The following is a 10,116-nucleotide window of genomic DNA, read 5'->3' as shown; positions in this document are numbered from 1 at the left end:
CCTGGTGGAGAGGACTCCATACGTGGACGACATCTTCATCACGTCATAAGCGCAATGAGTCGCCGCCATGAACTTGATCAGCGCCGACCGACCTAGCATCCCGTTGTATGGCAACCGGGTGTGCGCCACATCGAACACAAGGTGCTCGGTCCTGAACGATTCCCGGGACCCGAAGGTAACCGGCAGCGTGATACGCCCCAGAGGGTGCACGATCCCGGGGTTCACTCCCCGGAACAGGTCGGTGGGCTTCAACCGCTCCAGCGGCAGCTGAAGTTTCTAAACCAACTTGGCGGACAGGAGGTTCCACCTCGCTCCGTTGTCCAACAGCACCTTGGTCACCGTCACATTGTTGATGATCGGTGAGACCACGAAGGGTAAAACCCCAGAACCTAGCTGCCGGGCTGGGTGATCGTCGGCGCTGAAGGTGATCGGCACATGCGACCACTTCACCGGCTGCTGTGCCTCCATGTCTGGCAACAGCGCACACACCTCCGGGGTGAGGCGCTTTACCGTGGCATGGGATGAGAGAGCGTAAGCTCCCCCATGGATGCAGGGACGCCGCGGGGCTCCTGGAAGCCAGGCTCGTCACCCCGCTGCAGTCGGACTCGCGCTGCTCCTCAGCGCGAGCCTTGTCTCATCCTCGGGGAGGGCACTCCCTGCCGGCACGGGCCTAGCCGCTTCCCCCCTGGGCTCCCTCTCTGCCGGCGCCCCCGCCGGCAGGCTTCGGCCCCGCTCTGGAGTCGTTCGGGTAATCCCGGGATAGATGCCCGATATCGCCGCAGTTGAAGCAGGCGCCGGCCGCTCGGCGCTCTTCATGGCGTTGCTCGCGCCTCTGCTTGATACCCTGCAGGATGCGGCAATCCTGCGCATCGTGGGTAGAGTTGGCGTGGATGGGCCAGCGGGACTCGTCACCCGGCTTGCCGCCAAACCCGCTGGCGGGCGAGGCAGCCCCCGACTCCGCGGCGAGGACTTGCTTCCCATTGCGCTTGTGGGAGCTCTTCTTCTACGAGCCCCTTTGACCATTGGCAATGGTCCTCCTTTTATACTCAAGGGGATACCACAGGTGCCTCGGTGCATGGGTGACAAGTGGCGAGCAAAGAACTAGGGCAGCTTGCCCTCGGTGTGCTGGCTTGCATGCATGATGAGTAGCCCTGCAACTAGGGTTCAACGTGCCTAAAATTTACACCGGGCCAGTCACTGTAGGCTGACTGGACGGAGAATCCCCTTTTTGTCGGTGCATTTAATGCTTGAGTGTGCTTCACTCCTTGTCCTGGCGAACCCTGCGCACGGGGAGCCCGCCGAGCGGCCACGTGGCGCCGCTGTCCTGCCCACTCGGTCCCGCTCCTGTAGCGGGCGCCTGCGCCTGAAACGCCCTTCCTGGCAAGTAACCTTCCTGGGAAGCGCCCAGGCGGGATTTCTCTTGCTGCCCTTCAGGGCAACCCCCGTAGCCCGGCTAGCCCTGCCGTGCTGGTGACTTGCCGGGCAGCTCGCGGGGTGCTGCCCGGGGTGCGATCCTCCTGGGGAGCAAGCGAGGTGGCCCATGCATCATGCAACGGTTGTACCCCGGGTGCGACGGTACGGAGCGATCCCCGATGAAGCCAATGTCAAGCATGACGATGCACACAATCGTATTTACCCATGTTCGGTCCACCCTAAGGTGTAAAGTCCTACGTCCTGCTTCAGCATTCTTATTAGCCAGTGAACAAGGATTTACAGGTTGCCGGGGGAGTTCCCGGGCGTTCTCTCCTTTTCTGCTAAGAGCTACCTGCTATTTCTGGCCAAAACTAGTAAAAGAAAACCGAACCGAACCCCTTTGACCATTGGCAATGGTCCTCCTTTTATACTCAAGGTGATACCACAGGTGCGTCGGTGCATGTGTGACAAGTGGCGAGCAAAGAACTAGAGCAGCTTGCCCTCGGTGTGCTGGCTTGCATGCATGATGAGTACCCTGCAACTAGGGTCCTACGTGCCTAAAATTTACACCGGGCCAGTCACTGCAGGCTGACTGGACGGGAAATCCCCTTTCTGTCAGTGCATTTAATGCTTGAGTGTGCTTCACTCCTTGTCCTGACAAACCCTGCACACGGGAAGCCCGCCGAGCGGCCACGTGGCGCCGCTGTCCTGCCCACTCGGTCCCGCTCCTTTAGCAGGCGCCTGCGCCCGGGAATGCGCTTCCCGGCAAGTAACCTTCCCGGGAAGCGCTCAGGCGGGATTTCTCTTGCTGCCCTCCAGGGCAACCCCCGCAGCCCGGCTAGCCCTGCCGTGCTGGTGACTTGCCGGGCAGCTCACGGGGTGCTGCCCGGGGTACGATCCTCCCAGGGAGCAAGCGAGGTGGCCCACGTGTCATGCAGCGTTGGTACCCCGGGTGCCACTGGTGCGACATTTGGTGAAAAGCTACCCCGTAGACGCCACGAGGCCCGCAGGAGGGGGCGATGCCTCAAATCACATGACGAATGGTCCAGAGAACTTGAAATCCTTGATGATGTCATAAAATGGGTACATAAAGGTGGTGTTAAGAGGAAAACACAACCCAAGTATCTGAGGTTGCACTTTCTTCACAAACTAGACTAACCCGCACGGAAGTTCTGGACTTAGGGGGGAAAAGTCACAATTCGGACAGATGGAGCAAAATTCCTTGAGTACTTGGGTAACTTTTTGATTTTTCATGTCCCCATGTGCTATTAGAACACAAAAGTAGAGTAAAGTGACTTGACAACACAAGTTTTGGAGAAAAGCTACCCCGCAGACGCCACGAGGCCCACAAGAGAGGGCGATGCCTCAAATCACACGATGAATGGTCCAAAAAACTTGAAATCTTGGATGATGTCATAAAATGGGTATATAAATATGGTGTTAAGAGGAAAACACAATCCAAAGATCTGAGATTGCACTTCCTTCACAAACTAGACTAACCCCCACGAACATTCCGGACTTTGGGGGGGAAAGTCGCAACTCACACGTCTGGAGAAGATTTCTTTGAGGACATGGCTAGATTTTTTGTTTTTCATGTTCAAATGTCCTAATAGAACAAAAAGGAAGTCTAAAGTGACAGGGAAAATCACCAGCTTTTAATGAATAATTGAAATAAAGACAGAAAAAACAAAAGGAAGAAACGGCTTTGCCGGTGGCTTTTTGTAGGGCCGCCGGCAAAGGATTATTTGCCGGCGGCTTTTTATCGGGCCGCCGGCAAAGATTCATGAAAAAAATTAAAACCTCTCCCTAACCCTCTCTCTCTCTCTCTGTCTCTCTCTCTCTCTCACTCCTTCCCTCGTCTCGTGCCCAACCCCCGCCCCTCCCCCATCCCGCCACCCCCGCCAACCGCCCCCGCCCTCCCCCCGGTGCCCCCGACGCCGCCCCCCCCCCTCCCCACCTCTCCTCCCCTCCCCCACCCCGGCCGCCAGCCACCTTCCCCCCCACCTTCCCCGTCCTCTCCTCTCCTCCCCCACCCCGGCCACCTCTCCTCCCCGCTGCCCCCCTCTCCTCTCCATCCCCACCGCCGGTCCCTCCTCCCTCCTCCCCGCCGGCGCCTCCTCCCTCCTCCCAGGCCTCCTCCCCGCCAGCCCCCCTCTCCTAGATCTCCTCCTCCACTACCGGCTCCCCCTTCCCTAATTGGTGAGCATTTTTTTTCTGTATTTTTTGTGAAATTTTTGTGATGCATATCCCGAGCTTGGTAGCTTGTATGCTTGTACTAGGTTGATAAATTTGCTTGGTAGCTTGGATGCATATCCCGAGCTTGGTAGCTTGTATGCTTGTACTAGGTTGATAAATTTTTGTGAATGTGCATGTATGCTTGTACTAGGTTGATAAAATTGCTAGCTTGTATGCTTGTAAGATAAATCTTGTGCATTTATAGTTTGTAGTTATGATAGCGTCGTAGCACGGGGCTCTGACACCGGGGATGCGCGAGCACCCCCTTTTAGGTTCGGCAGTGGGCGGCGGGGATCGCTCCGGCGATCGTCAGCGAGGCCAATGTCAAGCGTTGGGACACGATGAACACAAGATCACTTTTACCCAGGTTCGGGCCACCCTGAGGTGTAAAACCCTACGTCCTACTTCTGTAAGTCCCCGGATGCTCTCTCTCTTCTTAGCTAAGTGCTACTTGCTACTCTTGGCTAGAGTTAGTAGTGAACTGAGAGTCCATCCAAACCCGAACCGAACGAACCCTTTTGACCGTTGGCGGGGGTCCTCCTTTTATACTCAAGGGGATACCACAGGTGCCTCGGTGCATGGGTGACAAATGGCGAATAGGGAGCCAGGGCAGCTCGGCCCTGCCGTGCTGGCTTGCATGCAGGATGGGTAGCCCTGCAACTAGGGTCCTACGTGCCTAGGATTTACACCGGGCCAGTCACTGTAGGCTGACTGGACGGGGAATTCCCTTTCTGTCGGTGCATTTAATGCTTGAGTGTGCTTCATTCCTTGTCCTGACCAACCCTGCGCACGGGGAGCCCGCCGAGCGGCCACGTGGTGTCGCTGTCCTGCCCACTCGGTCCCGCTCCTGTTACGGGCGCCTGCGCTCGGGAACGCCCGTCCCGGCAAGTAACCTTCCCGGGAAGCGCCCAGGCGGGATTTCTCTTGCTGCCCTCCAAGGCAACCCCCGCAGCCCGGCTAGCCCTGCCGTGCTGGTGACTTGCCGGGCATCTAACGGGGTGCTGCCCAGGGTGCGATCCTCCCGGGGAGCAAGCGAGGTGGCCCACGCGTCATGCAGCGGTGGTACCCCGGGTGCCACTGGTGCGACAGAGAGTGAGTATTTAGATGCAAAGGGCAAAGCCAGGAGGGAGCCCTCTCCCTCGCCGCCGCCACTCGATGTTGATCCACTGTACGATCCTGAGGATGACAGAGAGGACGAGATTCTGGAGGAGGTGAGGGAGATGTAGATGGAGGCAGGGGACTCTGGTGAGGACGAGCTGCAGGATCACTCTGTTGGTACCTCCGCGGGAGCCTCGGCGGGGCTGCCTCCAGCTCTGGTACAGACAAAGTGTACCAGCGTGGTCCTACCCGTCTCCCCACCAAGCGGCCCTCTTGTGAAGCTGAGAAGCTGGTCATTCGTCCAGCAGCCAAGATGTACCTTTCTTGATCCTAGAATTCACTTTACATCAAATTGTTGTTTCATTTATTAACTGCAATTGACTTGTCTTATCCTTGTGCAGGGGCTGGGTGCTTGTTGCACCCGGGTGTTTTACGATGCAACCCAAGACTGTCCTTGGGGTCCTCCTCAAGGACCACTTCCTTGCATAATTCCTATTGAAGGAAAGGAGGAGCCAGAGGCAGACCGGACATGGGCACACTACGTGGCCCAACCGGACTTTCAAGATAGAGAGAATGTGGTGTATGCGAACAAAGCCGAGCGGGTGAAGGGGGAATTTTGGGTAAGTCGCTTTCGCACAATGCATGCATTAGTCAAAACAAATGTAATGCAAAATATATAACTCATGAATGGATCCGTTCTGTCTAATTGCAACGGTTCTTCAAGCTGGCGGAAGGCTATGATGATGCAGCAATTGAACGGCACTTCGAGGCAAGTGTGAAGAAGGCATTGTCCGAGATGTTCTATCACGCGCGTGTCTACGCCATGAGGAGGTACTATGCCGAAGTGAATCAACAGAGATTGGAGAAGGCACAATGTATCGTGACGCATCTCGAGCACGAACAGTACATGCAGGTAAAGTAAAACAAAGTGCATTTTCTTGCTTAATAAGGGCTAACGCTTAACTTCTTCGTGTTTGGGCTTGTCTTTGTTCATTTAGGTTCCTTTGCACTGGTGCATCTCGCACTTAAATGCCTGGAAGGCGCTGGTGGACTCGTGGTGCAGCCCGGAGTACGTGGAGACTCACGGGCTCCTTAGGGAGAGGAGGTTGGCCAACCCAAGCGGAATGCACCATCAAGGGAGCGTGAACCTACAGGGCTACATCAACAACTATGTATGTGTTTCTCTCCCAAAAGATCTTCATGTGCGAGCTCACACCTAACTATCTTGTTGTTGCTTGTTGTTTCAGGCGAAGGCTCATCCGGATAAAGAATGCCTCACCAGTTTCACGGCCGTTGAATGCGCCCTCAGGGGAAAGGCGAGCACCGTGTCGGAGTACAGTGCGAACGCCCCGCCCGAAGCCTACGCACCTCGGTTGACCGCGCCAAGATCACAGGCTATGTGGAAGTGTTTGAGGAGGTGCACGACCCCGGGGTTGATCCTAGCCAGCACGACTTGGATGTGGAAGTGGTCGTGAGGGAGGGAGTAGGCAAGAAGCACGGTAGGGTGGTCTTCGGGAACGGAACCATTGATCCGAGCACCGCTCCCAGCCTACCACACCTGAGTGCTAGTATACGCAGTCGTCCAGGTTCCTGGCAGTTCTCACAGCAGGTTAGTTGTTCTTCATTCACCATCTCGTGTCTTTTCGCATTTCATTGTAACGACAATGATCTTGTAATGGCATTGCAGGAGATGGCGGGTGTAGTGGAGTAGGTAAGGGCGTAGATGAACGAGGAGGTGCAGGCTCAGGTGCAGACTCAGATGGAGGCTCAGGAGGCTTAGATCCAGGCTGAGGTGGCGGCTCAGATGGCTCAGATGCAGGCCGCACTGAGGGCTCAGTACGACCACCTTAGGGTTTGTTTACCACACATAATAGCCAAGAAATCGTGGTATTAGTAATAAGGGATGGCCCGATCATCTCAGAGAGCAACGAGGATAACTTCTATGATTCTACAAATCTTCCGACTGTTCACCCGATGCCATAGACGAACTTGCAACCCAATGGAAATTCGCAACACCACACACTTGCCCTTCTAATTGCTTAAAGAAAACTTTTGCCCAAAAAGAATTCCTTAAATAAAACTGCTAGCTTCTGTGAGATCAAGATAAGCAAGCAGAGCGGGGGGTTGAATGATTGCGCGGAAGCAAATTAAAACTTTTCCCGAAAGTTCAAACCCTAAATCATCTTTCTGTCCGTGATAGTAAAACAGCCGTAACTTTTGATTGGATGAACCAAAAAATACGTACGAGTATGCAAAAGAAAGGTATTGAAATTATATAACAAACGCAACAAGAATCAGCTCAATCGGACGTAACAATCAAAAGATATGATCAAAACAGTAACAGCTGACAGAAAGTTACGAGAATTATTCTATAATCGATTTCGAGGAATAACAAGAAAGATGAAGTAATCACGAGTTTTCCTTGATCTCGTGATAAACCTGCAGCAAAGTATTATGAACTCGTGATAATCTGCAGCAAAGTGTTAGAAAGATCTATCACGAATAATCCACGAAGATCCGAGAAGAACAAAGATGACACCGCCAACAAATCTCTTAATTGCAACGATGTCGAACGATTACAAAAGATGCAACCATGCATCCAAGAACTTTCGAAGAATTGATCTAGATCCAAAACTCTGAGTTCCCTCACGTCTTTGCTAAAACCCTAGCTAGGACGCCCTCTATTTATAAGGGAAAATTCGCGATCCTAAACCGAGTCCGAATCCAACATGAATTCCTCTGTCCCGGTCGTTATTCTGCCCGTGGGGCTCACAGACGACCTCGGATGGAAATGATTCCAAAAGCAAAGTTGTTCGCCTCGACGAGCCCCACAACTTTCATGTGTACCACTTTTCCATCAGACGCCATCTTGACGATTATTACAAGAAGTTATTACCACTTCAATTCCAGAATATGACAATTATTACAAGAAGTTGAATCTATCAAATCAGAAGTATCCATGCTAGCATCATTAATTTGTTTATGTTTATGCACAATAGGTTTCTCATTATTTTCTAATGCAACTCTAGGCGTATCAAGAGTATCGTCATGAATAGAACGCAAAGAGGTAAGCTCAGAATATATAAAGTCACAAAACTTACAGGAATCATCATCAGGAATCATAGACTTAAGTCTAGTAATTTCAGAATTCAATGATGCAATTTTCAAGTCATATTTCTTAATTCTTTTAGTAGCATGATCAAGCAAGGAACTCAATTTACTAGCACTTTTAAGTAATTTATCATAAGAAAGTTCTATCTCATTGTTGTTGTCACTGTCGTAGTCGTCGCAGGAGGTAGCACTCTTTTTGCTAGCAATAAGACACATCCCATTAATGTCGCGCTTGCCTTTGGATGCATCATCTTCATCAGACTCGATATCCACATCACTCCAGCATGGTTCACCATATTCATTGATTACAGAGAAAATATTGTGAGCCACCGCACGAGCAAAGTCGCCCCTCTTTTTATTCTTGATGTTGAAGGGACGCTTCTTCTTCTTCTTGTCCTCCCCATTTTCTTCTTTCGCCATCTTGGATAAGAATTTAGGACAATTTTGGCGAAAGTGATTTGGATCACCACATTCAAAGCACCTTGGAGCATTGTTCCCACCTCTCTTCCTTGAACGAACATTTTGCAGGGCACGTGTAAAACGAGAGGTGAGTAGTGCCAATTTTTCCTCTGGATATTGCTCTATCTGTTCATCAGTTAGTTGAGACAAAAAAGATGGAGCATAGCAATATGAAGAAGTACCATCATTAGAGCGGCTAGAGTTAGAAACAAGTGCAATTGATTTGGAACCGGTTCTCCTAATAAGAATATCTAATTCATGAGTTTTCAATTTTGAGTATAAGATATCAAGTGTAAGTGTGCTCATGACTGTAGATTCTCTAATAGATGTAACTTTCATCTCCCACATGGACATATCTAAAGCACTTAAAAGTTTTCTAGAAGTCTCAGCATCTGTATAGGTAACACCTAATGCACGTAAGTTGCTGAGAATCTTATTAAAACGTGCAAATAATTCATCCAAAGATTCACCTGTCTTCATCTCAAATTTCATATACTCCTTTTTGTACATGTCCTGACGCACCTACTTAACAGAGTTTGATCCTTCATGATGACTACAAAGTGCGTTCCATACCTCATGAGCGGATGCAAGGTGAGCGACACGGTCGAAGTCACTTCGTTGTAGACCTCGGATGATGTAGTTCCTGGCCTTGTAGTTGTTCTCCACGTGGACCAAGTTTGTTGGTGTGATCGCATCGTCCGCGGGAAGTTCATAGGGCTTAGCGACCTTCTCCCATATGGCGTAGCTTTGTGCCATGATGTATGCCTTCATCTTCGCCTTCCAAAACTGAAAATCAACACCATCGAATACACAGGGTTTGGTAGAATACATATCCATATCTAGCAAGTCTAATCAACCGGTTAAGATAAATTAGAGAGACATTGCTCTGATACCAATTGTGAGATCGAGATAGGCAATCAGAGGAGGGGTGAATGATTGCGCGGAAGCAAATTAAAACTTTTCCCCAAAGTTCAAACCCTAAATCACCTTTCTGTCCGTGAAAGTAATACAACCGTAACTTTTGATTGGATGGACTAAAAAATATGTACGAGTATGCAAAAGAAAGGTATTGAAATTATCTAACCAACGCAATAAGAATCATCTCAATCAGACGTACCAAGAAAGATATGATGCAAACAGTAACAGCTGACAGAAAGTTACGACAATTAATCTATAATCGATTTCGAGGAATAACAAGAAAGATGAAGTAATCGCGATCTTTCCTTGATCTCGTGATAAACTTGCAGCAAAGTATTATGAACTCGTGATAAATTTGCAGCAAAGTGTTAGAAAGATCTATCACGAATAATCCACGAAGATTCGAAAAGAACAAAGATGACACTGCTAACGAATCTCTTAATTGCAATGATGTCGATCGATTACAAAAGATGCAACCATGCATCCAAGAACTCTCGAAGAATTGATCTAGATCCAAAGCTCTGAGTTCTCCCACGTCTTTGCTAAAACCCTAGCTAGGACGCCCTCTATTTATAAGGGAAAATTCGCGAACCTAAACCGAGTCCGAATCCAGAACGAACTCCTCTGTCCCAGTCGTTATTCTGCCCGTGGGGCCCACAGACGAGCTCGGATGGAGATAATTCCAAAAGCAAAGTTGTTCACACCGACGACGCGCACAATTTTTATGTGGACCACTTTTCCATCAGACGAAATATTGATGACGCTACTGTTAAATCTTTAAACAGCTCTCATCCAGCCACGGCTGGACCTACATGTCTTCACGTCGATGCCACTCCATGCCATCAACTCTTCTTGTGATGTCTTCAAAACTCGACCATCACG

This window comes from Brachypodium distachyon, chromosome 5 (assembly GCF_000005505.3).
Source record: "Brachypodium distachyon strain Bd21 chromosome 5, Brachypodium_distachyon_v3.0, whole genome shotgun sequence".
In the NCBI taxonomy this organism is placed as follows: Eukaryota; Viridiplantae; Streptophyta; class Magnoliopsida; order Poales; family Poaceae; genus Brachypodium; species Brachypodium distachyon.
This window is presented reverse-complemented; position numbering follows the sequence as displayed.